General features: G+C 37.9%; 1 protein-coding gene across 14 annotated transcripts in view; it reads left to right on the forward strand.

Moving 5' to 3' along the window:
* Positions 1-26,372, forward strand: part of ENOX2 (ecto-NOX disulfide-thiol exchanger 2) — a 405,604-nt gene that overhangs the window by 150,310 nt on the left and 228,922 nt on the right. The gene's annotated exons all lie outside the window — the stretch shown is intronic.

Raw genomic sequence — 26,372 nt, forward strand, 5'->3', positions numbered from 1 at the left:
TTGTCCAAGTGTCAGTGACACTTTAAGGATACGAAATGGTGAAAATGATCTTGGTTTGTATTGTTGGTTATTTAGATGGTAGAAATAAGAGAAAATGGTGACGTGGGGGCTTTAAACCTGTTTAAGTGTTGTAAGGAATGATGCATTTTTCACTGATAAATGTTCTGGGGTGATAATTGGCTTCCTGTTGTATACTGAACATGGTTTAAGAAGAAAATGCTTCCCCTAGATTATGAAATAGGCAGTGTTGGCATTGTATTTTTAAAATAAATTTAGTAAACATTTACTCGATAATTAGACCTCAGAGCTTCATGCTTAGTGTACGTTTTCATTTTTTTGTTTGCAATTTAAAAGTTTCTTAAGAATAGGTCAGTTTAAAAAATGACTATCAATATTGGACTGATCATCTTTTTACCCTCTCTACCCTATCCTCTCACCTCCATCCAAGCTTTATTTGAGGCTTAGACCCAGTGGGGAAGTTCTAAAGCATAAGAACTTCCAGCAAAGCTCTGCAATTTAGAATTCCATCTCTCTGCATCCTGTCCTCCCCTCAACACACACACTCATACCATTTCTCACAATTGTTCTTTGAAAGGATAAGCTTGCCTGTGCTTCCAAGAGATCTCCTGAGTTATTTATGCAAGTTAGTATCAGCCAGGTAATTCTATCCCCTTCCCTGTGGAGTAGGTGTTCAAGTCTTTCAGATTCCTTTGGCCACTCTGGGCTAGTTTCTTTTTTTTTCCAAGACAAGAATTTGTAGGCCTTAGCACCTTCAGAAGGGCCAAACAACTGCCACGGGGTAAGGGCGCCCGCTGTTTACTAAAAGATTAGTTAGGAATAAGAATAGAATCAGAGCATGCAGTGGGTATTGGGCAGAAGGGGTAGTGGCATGTGAAAAATGGGGCACTTTTTTCATCTGGTCCAGTGCTTCTCAACTAATATTCCCTAGAGATGCATTTGTATTTGTTTGGCACTACAGCAGTGATCTTTGTGAGAGTATGGTGGTGGCTGGAAGCAGGTATTGCTCTTGTAGTGGCTTCTAAGTAATACTTCCATGTGAAGGGCATATGTGTAGTTTTTAAAAACTGTCCTCTCCCTCAACTTTAACTAAACTAAGTTTCCAAACATGTAGCAGCTCAATGACAGAGCTGTGATTTGATCCCAGGACTCACTATCATCTCTTCTTTTTCACCGTTCTCTGCTACGGAAAAGAAACGAAAGAGAATGAGACAGCAGGTGAGAAAGGAGGGAAAAGAAAATAACTGCCTGTAATGGTGTGCCTGCCTCCACTATACTTAGTACCAAAAAGTTTCAAATAGCCTGGGCTCTTGATTTCGAATCCCAGCAGACTACCTTTCCAACTTCCTCTCCTACCGGAGTAATCCAGGTAACCCTCTCCTGAGCTTTGATACAGCAACATTGGACTCCTTGACAGGTTATGCCCTGTGCTTTCAATCCATTACCTGTACCTAGGATATGCTCTTTCTCTTTGTCAGGGAAAGTCCAATTTGCTCCCCATAATGAAAGTTATTTATCACAGCACTGGGTACTTTATGCCAAGATATCTGCAAGTAGTAGCGTTTGGCTAAATACATGTGCACTAAATTTCCACAATTTTCATTTTATTTGAAGGAAACCATTGTCAGAGCCCTGGTCCAACATGGTCCAACATGGTACCATTAAGTTTACTCTGATCTCCCAGTCTCAATTAAATTATTTCTCCAGTGTTGAAATTAGCATTTTGTTCATCTTGTAGCACTTATTTCTTGCCTTGTATTTTAGAAATTTATATACACCTCTAGATTCCACTAGCTTGTAAGTTCATGAAAGCAAGTAGTGTGTCTTATTCAGCTTTATATGTCTTCCCTCAGTACCCATTACAGTTCTGCACATGTAGTAGGTACCTAGTTAATACAAAGGTCTGACGATTAATATCACAAACTCATCCTAGAAAACGTGCTACATACTTCATTGTTGAATATCACTATAGTCACCTTCAAAGTACTATACTTCGGAAGTTATGCACTGACACCAGCACCTAGCCTACCCTTCAAAGCAATTTTGGTACTCTTATTCTGGAATGGCCATCAGAGCTGTCGTCATATTAAACTTGATGTCCTGAATGTCATCAAAATGTCTTCCTTTCAATATTTCCTTTATCTTCAGGTAAAGAAAGAAGTCATTGGGAGCCAGATGAGGTGAGTAGGGAGGGTGTTCCAATACAGTTATTTGTTGACTGGCTAAAAACTCCGTCACAGACAGTGCTGTGTGAGCTGGTACATTGTTGTGATACAAGAGCTCCTTCGGGACCATTTTTGTACATACCTTTCTCATGCCAAGATTTTCAGTTAAGATTTTCCTAACTGTTTCTCTATTGATATTTACTTTGTCTGCTGTGCTTCTCAAGGTCAGCCAACAATTTTGACACACAATTCAATGAATTTTTGCAACGTTTTCCTCAGTTCTGTTCGTTACTGGTCACCCTGACCTCTCTTCATCAGTGACGCATTCTCTCCCCTCAGAAAAACGTTTAATCCATTTGTACACTGCTGTTTTCTTCCTGGCATTATCCCCATAAACTTGGACTAACATGTCCCTGATTTCACTTCCATTCTTGCCAAGTTTAACAAGAAATTTAATGTTTGTTCATTGCTCTAATTCAAGCATAGACATTCTCGTGACGACACACAAAAACACGCAACAAGAATAATGAACGCCACTCAGCAAGACACCACAAAACGTTGACACGACTGAACTCAGCTGTGAGACACTGATATACCAAGGTTATGAAATTTTACTGAGCTGTTTGTACAGTGCTGCCAATGTAAGCGCACAGTGGCATGTTCGAAAACTTAATTGACAATCCTTGTATACTAAATGAATGAGGGATTTTTTTTCTTATTTAATAGGAGTTCTTTTCTTGAACTCAATATATTCCCTGCTAGATTATCAATTCTTCAGTAATAAAATCCTTACATTATTTATTCATTCATTCATTTTATAAATACTTATTACATAGCTGGTATGTGCCAGGCACTGTTTTAGGTAGTAGACATATAGAAGTAATAAAACAATGTCTGTCCCTGCTATCATGGAACATACACTCTAATGGGCAATACAGATAACAAATAAACAGATATATAAGTTCAGGTACTCAGTTATCTAAAAAAAATAATAAAGCAGGTTTAGAGTACACAAAATGAACAACGGCTGTAATTTAGATACAGTGGTCAGGGAAAAACTGAATGGATGAGATATAGTCTTTTCTTTACAACACTATCCCCAACCCTATCTCAAACCACTGAGTAGCTAGTACAGAGCTAAATATATAGTTTACTGCCTTTGATAATTACTGACTTTCACATCCTTATGTGGTAGTAGGTAAGAGCTAGTACTGATTACTGCTTAAAACCATGGCCTCTGGAATCTTGGGCTTGAAGCTGCCAGAAACTAGTCTGTGATCTTGAATAAGTAATTAACGTCTCTAAGCCATAGATTCCTAAATCTGAAAAATGGAGGAAATAGCACCTACGTCATAGGGTAGTTTTGTGGATTACATGAAATAATTGATATTAAATTATTTATTGTGGAGGCTGCATGAAATAGTGAATTTAAATTTTTTAAATTGTAGTAGAGAGCCCAGAAATAGACCTACACATGGAGCTCTGATATGTAACAGAGGTAGCATGTCAGCTATTACATTGCTTTGCACACCTGAAACTAATAAAAACAATGGTAAAAAATACGTTTTCAAAAGTATTCTGCACATATACTTTTAGGATGTTACCAACACCAAAAAAGCTTTAACTTCAGCATATTATGACTCAAAATCATGATAGTAATTTTATCTAATAGTGGCAGATGGTACTGAATTAGAGCACTGTGCTAGAAGGTTATGATATGTGATGAATGAGTAGTTAGAGGGGGGAAAAAACTGTGCATTTAGCCATGGTCTGTAAGTCTTTTAGCTATGATTATTTATTTATTTGACCTTACATAGTATCTCTTCTTCATTCTCTGTCACAAACATTCCTTTATTACCACTATCAAGTATCTGAACTATAACTTCTTAGAAGAGCAAGTTTTTAATGTCACAATGGGGGCAAAAAATGACTTGGAGATGGTTGTCTGGTTTCAGTGTATTTTTGTGGTGGAGAGTTTAGTGCATAACATGAAAAAGAAAACTGAAGGACTAGCAGAAGATGAAATTGTATGAAAGAAAACAGGGCGAGAAAGACAGGGTAGTTTGGGGGAAAAGTATAGGAATGAGGAGCCAGAGGACATGGAGTTTAGTCTAAGCTCTTCCTTCATGTTATTATTTGGCCATAGGCAAGTTACCTACTTTCTCCAAGTCTCTGTTTTCTGTGATAAAGTGAGGAGATTAGACTATATATATCCCTTCAAGCATGAGCATCTTAAAATTTATGACAAATAGGGAGACTTCTATTTCCAAGAAAATGAAGTAGACATATTTTTCCTTACTCCTCCCACTAATTACAATGAAATATTCTGGATATTATATATTAAAAAGTCATAAAAGGACTTAAAGGTGCACAGATAAAGGCAGACTGTCTAGGGATTTTTGAACTTGAGGAATAACATGGTGGTGAATTCTCTGGGTTTCCTTTTGCCTCATATGTCTCACACTTGGAGGTGAAGAAACTTGGAACCAAGAAATGCTAATGGGTACAGACCAGGAAAATCCCCAACAAAAGCCTGCTCTCTAGCCAAAGGACCAGGAATGAGCAGCCTACTAAGATGGAAAACTTGTAGAAAATGGCTAAGTGCTCTACTCCAGTGAAACTTCACAGGAAAAAAACAAAATAAACAACAACAGAAAAACTGTAGCCCTGTTCCCACCCACTCCTGGCCAAGTGGGCAACCTAGATTTTCATCTTCCTCAAGACTACAATGTGGCATTCCAACACCCCTGCCAGGGACCCCTGTCAGGGTAGTGTCAGAAAAGACAATGTACCTAGCTGGAACTTTTATCTCCCACTGCATTGAAGGAGACAATCTGGGGAGCCTGGACTTGTACTCCTCTCTGACATTTGAAAGTTATAAAGCTGACCCTCCTCACTGTTGTGGTATCAGAGGAGGTAGTAGAGATTCATGATTGTCATAACTCAGCAGTCACAAGGCCACCCCCACCAGGTTTCAGTGGAGACTACAAGGGAAGCTGGAACTCACACTGTTGCCCATCAGTAATGAGGACACCACCTCCTTTGGATGTCAGTGAAGGCTAAGTGGGAAATCTGGACTTCTGCCTCCGCCTGGCAGTAGTGGGGCAACTCCCCTCTGCTAGAATGATGTTAAACTATGCCAACAAAAACAGAGGTTTATGTAAGACCCAGAATCTCATAAGGCAGTGTCCAAAAATGTACAGGTTTCAATTTAAAATCACTCATCATACCAAGAATAGGAAAATTTCTAACTGAATGAAAAATAACTATTAACAGATGCAAACATTAAGGTGACAGAGATGTTAGAATTATCTGGTAAAGATTTCAAAGAAAACTTGATAAAAATCTTTTAATGAAACCTATGTAACTTTACTAACAATTGTCACCTCAATAAACTTTAATTAAAATATACATATTTTAATTAGCAACTATGAACATGCTTGAAACAAATGAAAAAAATTAAAAGGCTCAGCAAAGATATAGGAGTTATATAGAAGAACCAAATAGAAAATTTTACATAAAAAATTACAGCAATAACCAAAATAAAAAACTCTGTGTATGATATTAACAATAGACTGGGGAGGACAGAGGAAAGAATTAGTGAAGTAGAAGATACAACAATGGAAATTACTCAATCTGAACAATTGAGAGAGAAAATAGACTAAAATATAATGAACAGAGCCTCAGGGACCTGTGATACTATACTGAAATATGTAACATTTATTTCATCAGAGTTTAGGAAAGAGAGAAGAGAGGGTGAGGCTGAAAAGCACCCAAAGAAATAATGTCTGAAAACTTGTCAAACTAAGCAAGAGATAGAAATTTATAACTTCAAAAAGGTGAGCAAACTCTCCACATGATAAACTCAAACAAATCCACAACAAGAAACATCATAATTAAACTTCTGAAAACTAGAGAGCTCCAGTCAAGATGGCACAGTATGTAAATGCTGTGCTTACTTTCTCTCATGGCCACATCAAAATTACAACTACACTACAAAACAACCATCATTGAGAATCACCTAGAATCTTGCTGAACCGAAGCCCTACAACTAAGGACATGCAGAAAAAGCCATCTCGAGACTGGTAGGAGGGGCAGAGACACAGAATGAGCTGGTTCCACACCTGCATGTGACCATTAAAAATTGGGAGGGATAACTCAGCAATGGAGGTCTCTCCCCCCAGAGGAATGAGAGGTCCCAGCCCAACCCCAACCCAGGGTTCCAATGCCAGGGAGAGAAGTCTCCATAATTTCTGGTTTGTGGAAAACAGCTGATATTGTTGACTGAGTGAGATGGAGGGCCGCTGGAGTCCCAGGCGCTCCTCTTAAAGGGACCACATGTGGTTTTACCCATTGATGGAATCACTGGCTCTGAGCTCCAGCGCTGGGGCAACAGCTGCAAAAGGTGACAGGGACATATGTTGGGGAACTGAGTTCTCTAGCTTGGGGTGGGGGAAGAAGAAGCAGCTGTCTCCTGAACAGAGGAACAAGCAGGGGCCATTGTTACTTTGTTGAGCCCTCCCTCCTCCCAGCGTGCATATGCAGGCTGCTGCCATACCTGAGACTCTATTAAACTATGTAATGCCATTTGTTCATCATGCCCAGGTGATTTGAGGCCCCATCCCCACCCCACTTTTGGGCACACACAAGTCACTTCCAGTAGCTTTCTTTGTACAAACTGCCTGCCTCATACATGGTGCAGACTTTCCTAGGATATCTCAAAAGTTCGTGGAAACCAGATAAGCAACATCTGGCTTGAGAATGTCCTGTACCTCTGGCTGAACAGCCCTAAGCCCGGCACTAGCAGCAGTCGGCTGTGGTTTGCAGCTTGGCCTTTTGAGGCACTTCCAAGCACAGCACAGGCAGTGGCCATCTGCAGATTTCTTTGTGGCTCCTGCTGGGTGGTTCGGGTGGGGCAAGGGCTATGGCTGAACTTGACCTGCAGCCGATACCTTCCAAGGTGGTCCTAGGGCTGGCTCTGCCAGGGGCCATCTTCAAAATGAGCTGAAGCATCACCCAGCCACATCCAAGAATGACACACACAAGGGGCAGATTAGGCAGGCACTAGAGCCCTGTTGAGGCAGATCTTGCTCTGTATGGTCAGTCTGTGCACCACATCTCCTCCGCTGTAGTCATGGCCAGTCCTCACAACCAATGAGCCCGAAGGTCAATCCCTCCCATTGTGCAAAGAGCAACCAAGGCTCAACAACAAGAGAAGGGCACACAACCCACACAGGAAACACACCTGGAATACATGGCTCAGGAAGGCTATGCCACTTGAGCCCTACAGCACACCTATTACATAAGGCCACTCTACTAAGACCAGAAGACATAGCAGCCCTACCTAACACATAGAAACAAACACAGGGAGGCAGCTGAAATGGGCAGAAAAATAAATATGTCTCAAATTAAAGAGCAGAACAAAGCTCCAGAAAAAGAACTAAACAAAATGGAGACAAGCAATCTACCAAATGCAGAGTTCCAAACACTGGTTATAAGGATGCTTAATAATCTCAGGGAGAACTTCAACATAGATAGGAAACATAAAAATTGAGATAGAAAACATGAAAAAGAACCAGTCACAAATAAAGACTACATTAACCAAAGTGAAGAATACATTACAGGAAATCAACAGTAGATTAGATAAAGCAGAGGATCGAATCAGCGATTTAAAAGATAAGGTAGCTGAAAACACCCAACCAGAACAGCAAAAAGAAAAAGAATCCAAAAAATTGAGAGTTTAAGGAACTTTTGGACAGCATCAAACATTCCAACATTCCCATTATAGGCGTACCAGATGGAGAAGAGAGCAAAGAATTGAAAACCTACTTGGAGAAATAATGATGGAAAACTTCCCTAACTTGGTGAAGGAAATAGATATAAAAGCCCAGGGAATACAAGGAGTCCCAAACAAGATGAACCCAAGGAGGCCCACACTAAGACACATCATAATTAAAATGCCAAAGGTTAAAGATAGAGAGAATCTTAAAAGCAGCAAGAGAAACGCAAGTAGTTTCCTACAAGGAAGCTCCCATAAGGCTATCAGATGATTTCTCAACAGAAACTTTGTAGGCCAGAAGGATTAGCAGGAAATATTCAAAGTGATGAAAAGCAAGGACCTACAACAAAGATTACCCAGCAAGTCTATCATTAGGATTGAAGGACAGATAAAGATTTTCCCAGAAAAGAAAACGCTAAAGGAGTTCATCACCACCAAATCAATATTATAAGGAATTAGAGGGACTTCTTTAATATTAAAAAAATAAAATATGAATAAAAATTGCAATAACTACATACCTATCAATAATTACTTTCATTGTGGCAGTGTGGAGGTTACTCAAGAAATTACGAATAGAATTACCATATGACCCAGCAATCGCTCTCCTGGGTATCTACCCCAAAAATATAAAAGCATTTCTTTATAGAGACACGTGTACTCCAATGTTCATTGCAGCTTTGTTTACAGTGGCCAAGACATGGAAACAACCAAAATGTCCTTCGATAGATGAATGGATAAAGAAGTTGTGGTACATATACACAATGGAATACTATTTGGCGTTAAGGAAAGATGATATAGGAGCATTTGTGACAACATGGATGGATCTTGAGAGTATAATGCTAAGTGAAATAAGTCAGACAGAAAAAGCAGAGAACCCTATGATTTCACTGATATGTGGTATATAAACCAAAAAGAACAAGACAAACAAATGAGAAACAAAAACTCATAGACACAGACAATAATTTAGTGGTTACCAGAGGGTAAGGGGGTGGGGGGTGGGTGATGAGGGTAAAGGGGATCAAATATATGGTGATGGAAGGAGAACTGACTCTGGGTGGTGAACACACAATGGGATTTATAGACGATGTAATACAGAATTGTACACCTGAAATCTATGTAAATTTACTAACAATTGTCACCCCAATAAATTTTTTAAAAAAAGGAAAAAAAAATTAGATACAGAAGTATCAAGAGATACCCCAGTGTATCACTTGGGTGCCAAATATATTTTTCTACCCCCCCCAAAAAAATTACTTTCATTGTAAATGGATTAAATGCTCCAATCAAAAAGTAGGTGGTGCTGAATGGATAAGAAAACAATACCCTTACATATGATGGCTACATGAGACTAACTTCAGATTGAAAGACACAAACAGACTGAAAGCAAAGGGTTGGAAAAAGATATTTCATGAAAATGGAAACAAAGAAACAAAAAGCTGGGGGAACAATACATATACCTGACAAAATAGACTTTAAAACTGAGACTATAACGAGACAAAGAAGGATCCAGTATTCCCACTTCTGGGAATTTATCTGAACAAACCCAAAATGCTACTTCAAAGGGATGTGCTCATTCATATATTCATTGCAGCATTATTTACTTAAGCCAAGATATGAAGGCTATCTTCATTTCCCTGAATGGATAAAGAAGAGGTGGCACATATATACCATGGAATATTACACAGCCGTAAAAAAGGAAGGGGCTTTTGCCATCTGCAACAACATGGATGGACCTAGAGAGTACTGTGCTAAGTGTAATATTCAGACAGCAAAAGACAAATGTTATATGATTTCACTTATAAATGAAATCTAAGGAACAAAATAAACAAAACAGAAACCAACTCATATATACAGAGAACATTTTGATGGTCCCTGATGGAAGGGAGTTTGGGGGTGGGTGAAAGGGGAAAGGGATTAAAAAGTACAGATTGGTTATTACACAGTAGTCATGGGGATATAGGGTATAGCATAAGGAATATAGCCAATAATATTGTAATAACTATGTATGGTGTCAGATGGGTACTAGATTTATCAGGGTGATAGATGGGAGGGGGGTTCGGGGCAGGGGGAAAAAGGTGAAGAGATTGAGAAATACAAATTGGTAGTTATAAAATAGTCATGGGGATGTAAATTAAAGTATAGGGGATATAATCAATAATATGGTAATAACTATGTATAGTGCCAGGTGGTACTAGTCAGGGGGATCACTTCCTAAATTATATAAATGTCTAACCACTATGCTATACACTTATAACTAATATAAAATAATATTGAATGTCATTTCTAATTGAAAAATTTTAAAAGCGGGGAAAAGATCAATAATATTGTGATAGTGTGGTACAGTGTCAGATGGCTGCTGGACTTACCATAGTGATCACTTCTTATAGGGAAGTGATTAATAGGGAATATAATCAATAATGTGGTAATAACGCTGTATAGTACTACATGGGTACTGTTGAATATCTATAATGTACACCTGAAACTAATATAATATTGCATGTTAGCTATATTTTAATAAAAACCTTTAAAATGGAAAATAAATAAACTTCTGAAAACTAAAGTGAATAAAGTAGTCTTGAAAGGAGACAGAGAAAAACAACACTTTACCTACAGGGGAAAAAGAATTAAATTGATAGCATATTTTGCATTACAAACTATGGAGGCTAGAAAGAAGTAGCACAATATTTTTAGCTAACATTTTACTTTCTGATGACTGAATTGCTTTTCTCCTAGGATCAGGAAAAAGATAAGGATGTCCATTTTTCACTACTCTTATTCAACATAATATTAGTGGTCTTAGCCAATGAAATAAAGCAGGAAAAGAAATAAAAAGCATATAGATCAGAATAATAAAATTGTCCTTTTTTGCAAATGGCAGTATAATCTATGTAGATAATCCCAAGGAATCTACAAAGAAAAAGAAAGTTCTTAGAACTAATCCATGACTTCAGCAAGGTTGCAGTATATGAGATGAGCATACAAAAAAAAATATTTCCATATATTAGCAATGAGTGCAGAGACACTGAAATTTAAAATACACCAATTTAAAATGATCAAAATAAAATGAAATACTTAAGCATAAATTTACCAAAACATGTATAGGATCTACATTCTGAAAATTATAAAACAGTAATGAAAGAAATCAAATAAGACCTAAATAAGTGGAGGAACACTATGTTCATGTATCAGAAAGCACAATATGGTAAAGATGTCAATACTCTCCAAGTCTCTTTAGGTTTGATGTAATTCCAATTGAAATTCCAGTGTTATTTTTGGAGACATATACAATTTATTCTAACAGTTACATGGAAAGACACAGGCCCGAGAAATGCAAAGTAAATCTTGAAAAAATATATATTCAGAGGACTGAATCTACCAAATATTGTCTTGCTTTGTAGCTACAGTAATCAAGACTGTGTGGTACTGATAGAATAATAGATATATAGATCAATGGAACAAAATAGAAAACAGAGAAATAGACCCACATAAATGCACCCAACAGGTTTTTCAAAGTGCAAAAATAATTCCATGGAAGGAGGATAAGCTTTTCAACCAATGGTACTGGAGCAATTAGATATTCATGGGGAAAAAAAAAAACCTAATAAACCTAGATATCTAAACCTCACTCCTTATACAAAAATTAACTCAATAGACTTAATTTTAAAAGGTTATATTATAAATTTTTTAGGGGAACAATAGGAGAAAATCTTCAAGAACTAGAGCTAAGGAAAGAATTTAATTAGACAACACCAAATGCATAATCCATAAAAGAATATATTGATAAATTAGACTTCACAAAAATTACACTTTTATTCCATAAAAGATCTTATTAGTAGTATGAAAAGACAAACTATGAACTACGGGAAAACATTTGAAAACCATATATCTCACAAAGGATTAGTACCTAGGATATATAAAGAATTCTCAAACTCAAGAGTAAAAACTGAAATAATCCAATTGAAAAATGGGCAAAGACATGAATAGATATTTCATCAATGAATATATATAGATGGTAAATAAGGATTGAAAAGATCTCAATATGATTAACCATCAGGGAAATGTAAACTAAAATCACACTGGCATATCACTTATCAGAATGGCTAAAATAAAAATTAATAACACCGAATTCTGGCCAGGATATGGAGAAACTGAATCTAAAACATTGCTGGTGGGAATGTAAAATAGTACAGCCACTGTGGGAAAGTTTGGTTGTTACTTTAAAATATTAAGCATGCAATTGCCATATGACTCGGCAATTACACCATTGGGCATTGACCCCAGAGATATGAAGATTTATATTCACACAAAAACCTGTACATGAATGTTTACAGCAGTGTTATTTATAATAGCTCAGTACAAACAACCCAAATGTCCTACAATGTGTAAACGGTTAAGAAAATAGTAGTATATCCATACTATACAATACTAATCATCAATAAAGACAATCAAAGTATTGATACATCTAACAACATGGATAACCCTCTAGAGAATATGCTCAATGGGCAACAAAGGAAATTCGGAAAGCCATACTATATGATTCCCTCTATATGACATTATTTTTTTCAAATTAAAGTTTATTGGGGTGACAATTGTTAGTAAAGTCAGTAAAAGTTAGTAAAGTTAGTAAAGTTACATAAATTTCAGGTGTACAATTCTGTATTACATGCTCTATAAATCACGTGTGTTCACCACCAATCAGTTCTGTTTCTATCACCATATGTTTGATCCCCTTTACCCTCATCTAGCAGCCCCTCCCCCCTTACCCTTTGGTAACCACTAAACTATTGTCCCTGTCTATGAGGTTTTGTTTCTCATTTGCATGTCTTGTTCTTTTGTTGTTTTTGGTTTATACACCACATATCAGTGAAATCATGGTTCTCTACTTTTTCTGTCTGACTTATTTCGCTTAGCATTATAATCTCAAGATCCATTGATGTTGTCACAAATGGTCATATTTCATCTTTTCTTACCAATGAATACTGTATATATACCACAACTTCCTTATCCATTGCTCCATCAAAGGACATTTTGGTTGTTTACATGTCTTGGCCACCGTAAATAAAGCTGCAATGAACATTGGTGCACACTTATCTTTATGGACAAACATTTTCAGAATTTTTTGGTAGATACCCCAGAGAGGGATTGCTGGGTCATATGGTAATTCTATTCGTAATTTTTTGAGAAACCTTCACACTGCCTTCCATAGCAGCTGCACCAGTCTGCATTGCCACCAGCAGTGTATGAGGGTTCCTTTTTCTCCACAGCCTCTCCGACATTTGTTTCTATTTGTCTTGTTGATGAAAGCCATTCTAACTGGGGTGAGGTGATATCTCATTGTGGTTTTTATTTGCATTTCTCTGATGATTAGTGATGTTGATCATTTTTTCATATGTCTATTTGCCATTTCTACGTCCCCTTAGGAGAAATGTCTCTTCAGGTCCTCTGCCCATTTTTCAATGGGGTTGTTTGATTTTTGGTGTTGAGTTGTATGAATTCCTTGTATATTTTGGATATTAGCCCCTTATCGGAGGCACTGTTTGCAAAACTCTTCTCCCATTCAGTTGGTTGCCTCTTTATTTTGTCGATGGTTTCTTTTGCTGTGCAGAAGCTTTTAAGTTTGATATAGTCCCATTCATGTATTTTAGCTTTTACTTCCCTTGCCTTTGAAGTCAAAGTCATAAAATGCTCTTTGAACCCAAGGTCTGTAAGTTTAGTATCTATGTTTTCTGCTATGTAGTTTACTGTTTAAGGTCTTATGCGTCCCGCAAATTTTGGTAGAATGTATTTTCTTTCTCTTTCTTTTCTATGTATCTTTTGATCTCTCCTCTTATTCTTCTTTGACCCAGTTGTTCTTTAAAAGTATGTTGTTTAATATCCACATATTTGTGGTTGTTCCTGCTGTCTTTTTGCAGTTAATATCCAATTTCAAAGCCTTGTGATCAGAGAATACGCTTGGTATGATTTCGATCATCTGAAATTTGCTGAGGCTAGTTTTATGTCCCAGTATATGCTCTGTCCTTGAGAATGTTCCATGTACACTAGAAAAAAATGCATATCTGATGTTTTAGGATGAAGTGCTACATAAATGTCAATTATGACGATTTCATCCAATGTGTCACTTAGGGCTGCTATTTCTTTATTTATTTTCTGTTTGGATGCTCTATCCATAGTTTTCAATGATGTATTTCGGTCTCCTAGTATAATTGTGTTTTGGTCAATTTCTCCCTTTAGTTCTGTTAGGAGTTCTGCTTGGTATATTTCTGCGCTCCCTGATTGGGGGCATAAATATTGATGACTGTTATGCCTTCTTTTTGTGTAGTTCTCTTTACCATTATGAAATGTCCATCTTTGTCTCTTTTTTTTTATTAGTTTCAGGTGCACAAGACAAAGTAATACTTAGACGTTTATCATTTATATCCCTCAAACTGTGTGGACCCCTCTCCCAGCATCCACTATCCTTCAGACATCACACCAAGCCATTACAATTCCACTGTCTCTATTCCTAATGCTGTACTCCACTTCTTGTAAGTATATACATACACACACACACACACACACACACACACACACATAAAATTATAGTTGGCATTCATTATTGTTCAGCTTCAGGTGGACAGTGCAGTGATCAGGCATCTACATCATCCCTCAGGTGGTCTCCCAAATGGGACACATGTCCATTGGATACCCTACAAAATCTTTACAATGTTATTGATTACGTTCCCCAAATTAATTTTCAAAAAACCCTGAGGCCATCTTGTGGTTACCAGCTGCTTCCTAATCCCTTCACATTTCCCCTTATCGCCACCCCCGCGCCCATCTAACAACTCTCGTTTTTTTCTTTTTGTCCCCAAAACTGTTTCTGATTAGTTCATTCACTTATTCTTTTCTTTAGATTCCACATATAAGTGAGATCATGTGCTACTTGTCTTTCTCTGTCTGACTTATTTCATTTAACATAATGTTCTCTAGGTCCATCAATGTTGTTGCAAATAGTAAGATTTCTTTCTTCTTTGTGGCTGTGTAATACTCCATTGTATAAATGTACCACGATTTCTTAATCCAGTCATCTACCGATGGGCATTTCGGTTGTTTCCATATCTTGGCTATTGTGTATAGTGCTGCAATAAATATAGGAGTGCATAAAGATTTTTGAATTGGAATTTTGGATTTCTCCGGATAGATACCTAGGAGTAGAAAATTACTGGATCATAAGGTAGTTCCATTTTCAGATTTTTGACATACCTCCATACTGTTTTCCATAGTGGCTGCACCAATCTGCAATCCCACAAACAGTGCACAAACGTTCCCTTTTCTCCACATCCGCGCCAGCACTTGTTTGTTGATTTATTGATTTATTGATGATAGGCATTTTGACTGGGGTAAGGTGGTATCTCAATATGGTTTTTATTTGTATTTCTCTGATGGTTAGTGAGGTTGAGCATTTCTTCATATATCTGTTTGCCATCTGTATGTCCTTTTTAAAAAATTTCTCTTCAAGTCCTCTGCCCATTTTTTAATTGGGTTGTTTGTTTTTTGGAGTTGAGTTGAGTGAGTTTTATATAGATTTGTGATATTAACCCCTCCTTCTGGAATTTTTGGAAGAGCTTGAGGAGAATAGGTGATAATTCTTTTTTGAACGTTTTGTAAAATTCACCTGTAAAGCCAACTGGTCCAGGGCATTTGTTTGTAGGGAGATTCTTGATTACTGATTCAATTTCCCTGGTGTTAATCACTCTATTCAGGTTTTCTGTTTCTTCTTGAATAAGCCTTGGAAGGTTGTACACCTCTAGAAAATTGTCCATTTCTTCCAGATTGTCAAATTTGTTGGCATATAGTTGCTCATAGTAATTTCTTAAAGTTTTTTGTATTTCTGCAATGTCTGTTGTCACTTCTCCTCTTTCATTTCTGATTTTATTAATTTGGGTCCTCTCTCTATTTTTAATGAGTCTGGCTAAAGGTTTGTCAATTTTGTTTATCTTCTCTAAGAACCAACTCTTGGATTCATTGATCTTTTGTATTGTTTTTTTGGTTGCTGTTTCATTTATTTCTGCTCTGATCTTTATTATCTCCTTCTTTGTGCTCCCTTTGGGCTTATTTTGCAGTTCTTTTTCCAGATCCCTTAAGTGTTAAGATAAACTGTTGATTAGTGATGTTTCGTATTTCTTTAGGTAGGCCTGCAGTGCTATGAACTTCCCTCTTAGGACTGCTTTCGCAGCATCCCATAGATTTTGGGTCGTCGTGTTTTCATTTTCGTTTGTCTCGAGATATCTTTTGATTTCTTCCTTTATCTCCTGCTTGACCCATTCATTACTTAGTAATAAGTCATTTAGCTTCCATAAATTGGTGTGTCTTCCAGTTTTTTTTCCTGTAGTTCATTTCTAATTTCATAGCACTGTGATCAGAGAAGACAATTGGTATGATTTCAATTTTCTTAAATTTATCGAGACTTGTGCTCTAACATATGGTCTATCTTGGAAAATGTTCCATGTGCTCTTGAGAAAAACGTGTATTTTGCAGCATTGGGGTAAAATGCTCTGAAAATATCGATTAAATCCAAGAGGTCCAATGTATCATTTAAGGCTGTTGTTTCCATATTGATTTTCTGTCTGGAAAACATGTCCCTTGTTGTCAGAGGCGTGTTGAAGTCCCCTCCTATAATGGTGTTACTGCTGATCTCTGTCTTTATGTCAGTCAGTAACTGTTTTACATATTTAGTTGTTCCTATGTTGGGTGCATAGATGTTTACTAGGGTTATGTCCTCTTGTTGGATCGATCCCTTTATTATGATATAGTGCCCATCGTTATCTTTTAATATGTTCTTCATTTTAAAGTCTATTTTGTCAGATATAAGTATTGCAACTCCAGCTTTTTTCTCATTTCCATTAGCATGAAATATCTTACTTCAACCCTTCACTTTCAGCCTTTGTGTGTCTTTTGATCTGAGGTGAGTCTCTTGTATACAGCATGTACCAGGGTCTTGCTTTCTTATCCACTCAGCCACCCTATGTCTCTTGATTGGAGCATTTAATCTGTTTACATTTAATGTGATTATTGATATATACATAGTTATTGCCATTTTTAAATTTGTAGTTTGGTTTTTTTCATCTTGCTTTTATTTACAGAAGTCCTTTTTGTATTTCTTGCAATGCTGGCTTGGTGGTAATAAATTCCTTTAGGTTATTCTTTTCTGGGAAGCTCTTTATCTCTTCATCAACTTTAAATGATAGGCTTGCTGGATAAAGCAACCTAGGTTGTAGGCCTTTGTTTTCCATCACTTTGGGTATCTCCTGCCACTCCCTCCTGGTCTTCAATGTTTCTGTAGAAAAGTCATTTGATAGTCTTATGTGAGTTCCCTTGTATGTAACCCTCTGTCTTTGTCTTGCTTTTAGGATTCTCTGTTTGTCTTTAAGATTTGCCATTTTAATAATAACGTGTCTTGGTGTGGACCTGTTTGGGTTTATCCTGTTTAGAACTCGCTGCACTTCCTGGGCTTCTATGTTGGTTTCCTTCATCAGGTTAAGGAAGTTTTCGGACATTATTACTCAAATATGTTCTCCATCCCTTGCTTCCTCTCTTCACGTTCTGGAATTCCTATGATGTGCATGTTGTTGCACTTGATGTTATCCCAGAGGTCTCTTAAACCATGTTCATTGTTTTTTATTCTTTTTGCTTTCTGTTGTTCTGTTTGGGTGATCTCTGCTAACTTGTCTTCTAAGTCACTGATTCGATCCTCTGCTTCATCTAACCTGCTGGTCATTCCTTCAAGTGAGTTCTTAATTTTGGTAATTGTGTTCTTTAGTTCTAACTCGTTGTTCGTTATGATTTCTACATCCTACTTTATGTCTTCTCTAAGCTCCTTAAACATTCTTATCACCAGTGTTCTGAACTCTGTCTCTGATAGGTTGGTTACCTCTGTTTCATTTGGTTCCACTTCTAGAGGTTTCTTCTGTTCTTTTATTTGGGACATGTTTCTTTGTTTCCACATTCTGGCAGACTCTCTGTGTTTGCTTCAATGTATTAGGTAGATCCCCTAGAATTCTTAGGTATTGCTGGGTTATCTTATGTAGTATGTGTCCTTTATATTTGACTTGGACTACTTCGTTCTTCTCCTCTGTGTGTGCTCCAAAGGTGACTCTTGTGTTGTGTATGTTGTCCTGTTAAAGAAGATCTTCAATTGCTTTTCATTTGTTGAAAAGCAATTGATTTATTGCTTTTCTGGTAGCTGGGGATAACTCCTAGGCTGACTAGTTGTGAGACTTGGCTCTGCCCCTCGCAGGGTGTTCTGCTGTGTGAGGGTTGACCACTAAAATGTGGTTTGGCATCTATGGGCTCTTATGCCTGTAGAGAATTCCCTCTGGGTGTGTGACTTGTAGGTCAAACCCAGTAGTACTCTGGTTTGGTCTGGAGTTGGCCTCTGGATATGTTGAATCTTGTGCCTCTTAAGCTGGTCCCTGGTAGGGCAATTTCAGAACAAAGCAGATCACCAAGCACAACAACAACAACAACAAATAAAAAATCAAATACATTCACATGTAAAAGCAATCGACAACCCCCACTCAACACACAGAAAAATATCTAAGATATAAAGACAAAACAAAACAAAACAAAGCAAAACAAAAAGCAGTGCCAGTCTTGGCTTAAGCCCACCAAGTAATCTCCAGGTTGTCCTCTGCTGTACCAAAGAGTCCCCTGCCTATTGTGCAGGCAGAGCTGGTCACCTGGTTCCCAGAGTGACTTTGGGACTGTAGATTTAGATGCGTGGGGCTGAGGGGTCTGGATGGTCGTTTTTACAAAGTCAGTGGAGTTTCTGCCCTTGGCTGCACATATGCACACTGAGTAGCACCACCAGCCCTGTGTCCAGTACTCCTAAGTTTTAGGGCACTTCTTCCGAGTGTGTGTGTGTGTGTGTGTGTGTGTGTGTGGCGGGTGGGAGATTTCTGAACTGCTGAAAGCCAGGAGCTGCATCTGCTTCTTATGCTGATCCCTGGTAGTGCCTCCACAGTTGCACTTGCCTCACCCTAGGCAGGCCAGAAAGGGTGGGGTCTGGAGATGTAGGGATCTTCTCTCTCCCAGCCCAGCTCTGTCACATTGTTGCTGCTGGCCAGAAAAGGTGATGGCTGAGGGGTGGAGGAGTCTCTTCTCTCCTTGCCCAGCCAAAATCACACTCTTCCCAGCCTCTTCCCTGGGTCAGAGCTGCCTGCCAGTCTTCCCAGAGCCTGAGCACTACAGCTCCTGTGTAATCTGACACTACTCCTCAGTTCAGGGGCTAGTTTAAGTCTCTAGAAAGGCAAGGGTAGGATTGGAAGAGCGGCCCAGGTATGAAGTTTGTGTTCTTTGTCTGCCCTAGGGCCCACCTAGCTGCCCCCCCCCCCCGTGGGAGAGATCAGCTGTGGGACGCAGGGAAAGAGCCCACCTCCTGGCTTTTGTGTTTTCCGATCCGTCCTGAGATCCCCTGCATCTGCGTCTCTGCAGCTGCGGGTGCTGGCCGCGTCTCCACCGCAGCAGACGTGGGCCGCGTTTCTGTCCCCAAAGCCACAGATGCGGGCCGCGACTCCACTCAGCTCCCTTCCCTCCTCCCCTGCTCGCCCAATTTGCGCACCTTCAAATAATCCTTCCATGAGTCTCTTAGCTGTTCTGTGTGATGAGCAGAGTTCTTTGATGGGTTATATGTCCCGTTTGATATAAGATCCGGAGGAGAACTCAAAAAGTGTGCCCCGCTGCCACCATTCCTATGACGTCACTCCCCATCTTTGTCTCTTGTTACCCTTTTCACCCTGAAGTCTGTTTCTTCTGATATCAGTGTGGGTACACCTCATTTTCTCCGGATACCATTTGCTTGGAGTGTCAATTCCCACCTTTTCAGTTTGAGCCTACGATTGTCCTTGTAGCTGAAATGTGTCTCTTGGAGACAGCATATGGTTGGGTTTAGTTTTTTATCCCATCTGCTACTTGTGCCTTTTTTATTGGTGAGTTCAGTCCATTTACATTTAGGGTGGTTATTGATATGTGAGGATTTCCTATCATTCAATCTTTAGTTTTCTGGTAAGACTGTGTCTCCATTGTTTCTTTGCCTTTTTGTGTTGTCTATTATTTCTGTGTGGAGGTATTCTATGATTTTTCCCTGTGTTTCTTGTTTTATTCCAGTATGTATTTCAGTTCTGGATTTTTTTTTTTTGAGCATTACCATTAAGCTAATGTAAAAGAAAGTTTGATATTTAGAGTATTCCATTTTCTTCAGCATGCTTACTTTCACCATTCCCATATCTTGGTTCAGGCCTTTACTCTCCCCCCTTTTATGTTTTGGTTGCCACAAATTGTCCCTGTTGATGGTGATCCAATAGCCTCCTTCAGTATTTCTTGTAGTGCAGGTCGTGTGTTAGAAAATTCCTTCAGCTTCTGTATGTCTGGAAAGGTTTTTCTTCCTCCTCATATCTAAAGGATATCTTTGCTGTGTATATTATTCTTGGCTCATAATTTCTCTCTTTCAGTATTTAGAATATTTGAATCCACTCCCTCCTGGCTTGTAGAGTTTCTGCTGAAAAATCTGATGATAATGTAATGGGCTTTCCTTTGTAGGTTACCATCTTCTTTTCCCTGGCTGCCTTGAGGATTCTTTCTTTGTCATTGATTTTTGACAGCACAATATAATGTGCCTTGGAGAAGGCCTGTTGGGGTTGAGGTAATTAGGTGTTCTATTTGCATCTTGGATTCGAGGATCGAGTTCTTCCTACAAGTTTGGGAAGTTCTCATCGACTGTTTGTTTGAATATACTCTGTTCCCTTCTCTGTTTCTTCTCCTTCTGGTATGCCCCTTATTCTTATATTGGTCTTTCTGATAGAGTCAGAAAGTTCTTGTAGAGTTCTTTCATTTCTTTTAAGTGTCAAGTCTCTTTCTTCTTCCATCCGTGCCATTTGCAGATTTCTATCTTCGATGTCACTGATACTTTCTATCTAAGTTGGCTATTCATTCTTCATTTTTTCTATTGAGTTTTTAATCTTTAGAAATTCTATTTTGTTCTTTTTTTAAAATTTCAATCTCTTTGGGAAAATGTTCGTTTTGTGCATTGATTGTGTTTCTGAGGTCATTAAACTGCCTGTCTGTGCTTTCTTTCATCTTCTTGAGTTTTCTAAGAACTGCAATCTTCAATTATCTGTTATTTAAGTCACATATTTCCATGTCTTTAAGTTCATTTTCCAGAGACTTTTCATTTTTTTTCTGAGCTGTCTTGTTGCCTTGGTTATTTCATTATTCCATTAATGATTTATTATTTTTCTTCCTAGATATCTACAAGAGTGGGTTCTGCAACAGGTTGATAGAAAAAGGTCTTTTTTTTTCCAGTCTGCGTTGGTAGAATGTTTTATTTTTTCTCTGAATGCAGAAGTTTATTCTCGCTCACACTGTAGTGTTATGTTTTCTTGTTAGTATTCTGGCTTCTCACACAAGTGGGGGATTCCCTGGAAGTTGGGTTTCTCCTCCATGAATAGTTGGCCTTGGTCATAGGGCACCACTTCCATGAGGGGATGTGGAGAGCTTCTGAGGTTCCAAAGCTCTTCCTGCTCCAGATTCAGTGCCTGTGTGCTTTAGAAGCTCTGTTTATTCCTGCAGGGATCCACCCAGATAGGTGGGGACAGGGTTGGGATGGGTTGTGAGAAGTGGCCAGAGTAATGGCAGAAACCACCACCACAGCCAGTCCTGCTTCCACAGCGCCCTCCTGTTTGCCAGAACTAGTTGGGCTGTGAGTCCATGTGTGTGGACCACAGTTCTCAGAACTGTAAATATTCTGTTTTTTGATCTGACACTGCTACTGTTCTGCTCCTAGCACTAGCCAGATGGGGGCGGTGCCAGCTCTGGGAGGGTAGGTAAGGGGCGGCTAGTCTCAGTGTCTAAGCCTTCCATTCTCTGCTCAGCAGTGAGTGCTCAAACCACCTTTTTAAGCCTTCTTCCTTCAGTCGTTGCTCTAAGATCTCTGCCGTGAGTGTAGGATTCAGCTATATTATATGCTGTCCCTTCAGCCCTGTGGGCCGTAAACGGAGACCAAGCTGCCCAAGTTCTTCCTTCTCCTGCAGCTGAGGTTCTGGGATGCAGTGAGCTTGGAGCACCGAGTTAGGTCTGCGTCCTATGCCTGCATGGCCCCGTCTCAGCATTCCTCCCTTCCCTCCTCTCCTGCTCGTGTAGTTTGCCTACCTTTAGGTGATTTTCCTAGTTACCCTCCCAGTCTCGCCTCTCTGCTGCAGAGGGTGTCCTTTGTGGAGTTATACTTGTTCAATTTGTTGTAAATTCCAGGGGAGATTTCCAGAGGCTCACCTCATGCTGCCATTTTTATGACGATATGACATTCTTAAAACTATAAAATTATAGAATTGGAGAACAGAGTGATGGTTACTAGGGATTAAGAAGAGAATTGCTGACAGAGGGAAGTGGTTATGACTATAAAAGGACAACATGAGGGATCCTTTTGATGGAAATGTTCTGTTTCTTGACCATAACAATGTCAACACCCTGGTTATTATATTGTACTATAGTTTTGTAAAATGTTACCCTTGGGGGAAAATGGATAAAGGATACATAGTATCTCTCTGTACTATTTCTTATACCTGCAGGTGAATGTGCAATTATTTTTAATTAAAAGTGAAATTAAAAAGAAATAATTTAAGGCAAATAAATAAACACCCAAGGGTCAGAACACTAGTACAGTTTAATCCCCATTCTGAAAAGCAGTGGTTAAAAAAAATGGAACAACCAGCACTGGATATAGCTATTTTTGAACTGGTGACATCTTCGCCTTTCTTCTCTGGCCATTTTAAGACAAATAATCTGCCACAGCAGGTTATTTTTCTGCTGCCTGTCTAGCCTTATTATAGAGAATGCAAAGCTGTAGGAACTGAGCAGAAAGCTTCCTGGAGATGTTCTGTTTAAATTGTATGGATCGTCTCCCCTAGGCCAATGTTGCTTCATACATAACCTTGTTCTTTCACCTGTACTGCTTGGACAGAATGCTTTCTGCATGACTGCAGGAGTGAGGGGAATGAATTTGTAATGGAGCCACCATGTGTATGAACAAGCACAGGTATGTTAATGCTGCCAAGATTAGTGGAGCAGAGACAAGACAGGTTTCAAGGATAGATTAATGTTGCTATATATCTACAGGAAATTTGACATCCCCCTTCCAAGGAAAATATTGAAGTTGAAGAAAACAGAATGGGTAAATAAGATTTGATAATTCATGTAGAATGCATGGAAATATTATGTTTTAATCATAGAAAATATTCTGGAAAATTATGTAGCATTGTGGTTACAAAAGTGAAAATTAATTTACCACAGTTAAGGATACATTATGCCGGCACATTTCAATATAACAGCTTTTGCCTGAAGAAATATGCTTTGTACTTCCACAGTTTTAATCTTTTTCAGAGGCAACCATTGCCTATTGCTTTTTCTAGCTAACTAGTTAGACTTTTTGTGCCACAGGCTGTTTTCCCAGGCCCAAAGTCAATTTGTAGATTGATATTCTTCCTTTTCCCCAGCTTATCCATCCAGAAAATGGCAATAGTGTGCCAAGAGATTGTATTTATTAAACACAGTTTTAAGCATGAGATTCATTCAGTCTGGAGAAAGTATTAATGAGCTTGCTAATAGTCAAGTTACAAACCAAAAATACCAGGAACATAAAATACAAATATACACAAACACAGTTCTCCTTCAGAAGGTGTACAGGAGAATAACCTTGCAGAAGAAATCAATGTATAAAAAAAAGAAAAGAAAAAAAGAAATCAATGTAGAACTATGTGCAAGACGTCTTCACTATAAATCATCATAGGAGATGATTTAGCCACAAATTGCATCCAAAGTAAAATACACTCTCCTCAGACAGTATTTTGAGACAAAGTACGACATCCATGAACAGCATTTCTACAGAAGGTGGAACATCCATAAAGACCATTCCCAAGAAAGATGCACAGTATCCATGAATACCAATCCCAGAAAAATTACAACATCCACAGATAGTAATTTGAATCGAAGTACCACATCCCTATTGAAAGTATGGCGCTCTGGCTAACAGGGAATCCAAGTGCCCATCTCTTTGTGGAAATGTTAGTTACCCCGACTATCTGATATGGGCAGAATTAGAGAATGAATTAGAATGAAAGTTGTTACTAAATTTGTGGTTTTGTTGTTGTTATAATCCTGTGAGCAATGAATAAGTGAATGAGAAAGTAAAGGCTTGGAGATATCAGGTTCACTTTAGAAATATTTGAAAAATCAAAAGTTTATGCTTGTGACTTTTTTCTTTCCTTTGTAACTTATAGGTATGACAAACTTTTGAGGATAAAAATTATATCATGGAGCCTGCTCTAAGACATTACCCTATGTGCTTAGTACTCAGACACATGAGATTCTAAAACCATAGAACCATAAACGATCTTAAGGGTACATCTTCATTTATTGGATAAGGGAACTGCTCAGAGAGCAGGCTTGCTGTTTGGATGTTTATAGCATAACAATAACAACAACTGCAATAATAACAATAATAGAAGGAATAATAACTAAAATATTTTATTTTATTATTTATTTCTTTAAGTATTTATTATGATGTGGATTCAAGTTTTATAAGTTTAGATAGAAAACACAATTTCCACTATACTTTTTTACTTATAATTCTATTATAAATCTTTTTCAATATCTCCTTTTTTCTTTATATATACATACATATATATATATATATATATGTTCAATTATACTTGAAATTCAATATTATTTTATATTAGTTTCGGGTGTACAGTGCAGTGGTTAGGAATTTATATAATTTAAAAAGCTATCCCCCCAATAAGTCTAATACCCATCTGACACCACACATAGATTTTGCGTTATTGACTATATTCTCCATATTGTTTTTCATTGCCCCATGACTATTTTGTGAGTACGAATTTGTACTTCCAAATCCTTTTACCTTATAACCCATCCCTCAAGAACCCTCCCATCTAGCAACCATCAGTTTTTTCTCTGTATCTTTAGTCTTTGTGTTTTATTTCCTCGTTTATTCTGTTCTATAGATTTCACATATAAGTGACATTATATGCCATTTGTATTTCTCAGGCTGACTTATTTCACTTAGCGTAATATTCTCTAGGTCCATCCATGTTGTTGCAAATGGAAAGAATTTATTCCTTTTTTATGGCAGAGTAATACTCCATTGTATAAATGTACCACAATTTCTTTATCCAATCGATTACTGATGGGCATTTTGGTTGTTTCCATATCTTGGCTATTGTGAATAGCACTGAAGTATACATAGGGGTACATGTATCTTTTCAAATTAGTGTTTTGGATTTCTTTGGATAAATACCCAGGAGTTAAATTTCTGGGTCATAAGGTCGATCTATTTTTAATTTTTTTGAGGAACCTCCATACTGTTTTCCATAGTAGCTGCACCAATTTGCAATCCAGCCAACGGTGCATGAGGGTTCCCTTTTCTCCACATTGTCCCAGATATTTGTTTTTTGATTTATTGATGATAGCAGGAGTGAGGTGGTATCACATTGGAGTTTTTATATGTATTTCTCTGATGATTAGTGACATTGAGCATCTTTTCATATGTCTATAGGCCATCTGTATGTTATCTTTGGAGAAACATCTTCATGTCCTCTGCCCATTTTTTAATTGGATTTTTTTTAAGTTAAGTTGTAAGAGTTTTTATAAATTTTGGATATTAACCCCTTATCAGATGTATAATTGGTAAATATCTTCTCCCATTCAGTAGGATGTCTTTTATTTTGTTGATGGTTTCTTTTGCTGTGAAAAAACTTTTTAGTTTGATGTTGTCCTATTTATTTACTTTTTTTTTGTTTTTTCTTGTCCAAGGACGTATATCAGTAAAAATATTACTAGGGATAATGTCTGAGAGTTTACTTCCTATGTTTTCTTCTAGGAGTTTTATGGTGTACATTTAAGTCTTCAATCCATTTTGAGTTTATTCTTGTATATGGTGTAAGAACATGGTCCAGATACATTTTGTTGCATATATCTATCCAGTTATCCCAGCACCATTTATTAAATAGACTGTCTTTACCCCAATGTAAATTCTTGCTTTCATTGTTACAGATTAAATGACCATATAGGCATGGATTTATTTCTGTGTTTTCTATTCTGTTCCATTGGTCTCTGTGTCTGTTTTTATGCCAAGATCATGCTGTTTTGATTACTATAGACGTATACTATAGTTTGATATCAGATAGCGTGATATCTCCCACTTTTTTCTTATTGTTATGGCTATTCAGGGTCTTACAGTTTCATATAAATTTTAGGATTATTTGTTCTAGTTCTGTGAAAAATGTCATTGGTATTTTGATAGGGATTGCTTTGAATCTATAGATTGCTTTGGGTAGTGTGGACATTTTAACAATATTAATTCT

Source organism: Rhinolophus hipposideros (assembly GCF_964194185.1).
Source record: "Rhinolophus hipposideros genome assembly, chromosome: X".
Classification (NCBI taxonomy): domain Eukaryota; kingdom Metazoa; phylum Chordata; class Mammalia; order Chiroptera; family Rhinolophidae; genus Rhinolophus; species Rhinolophus hipposideros.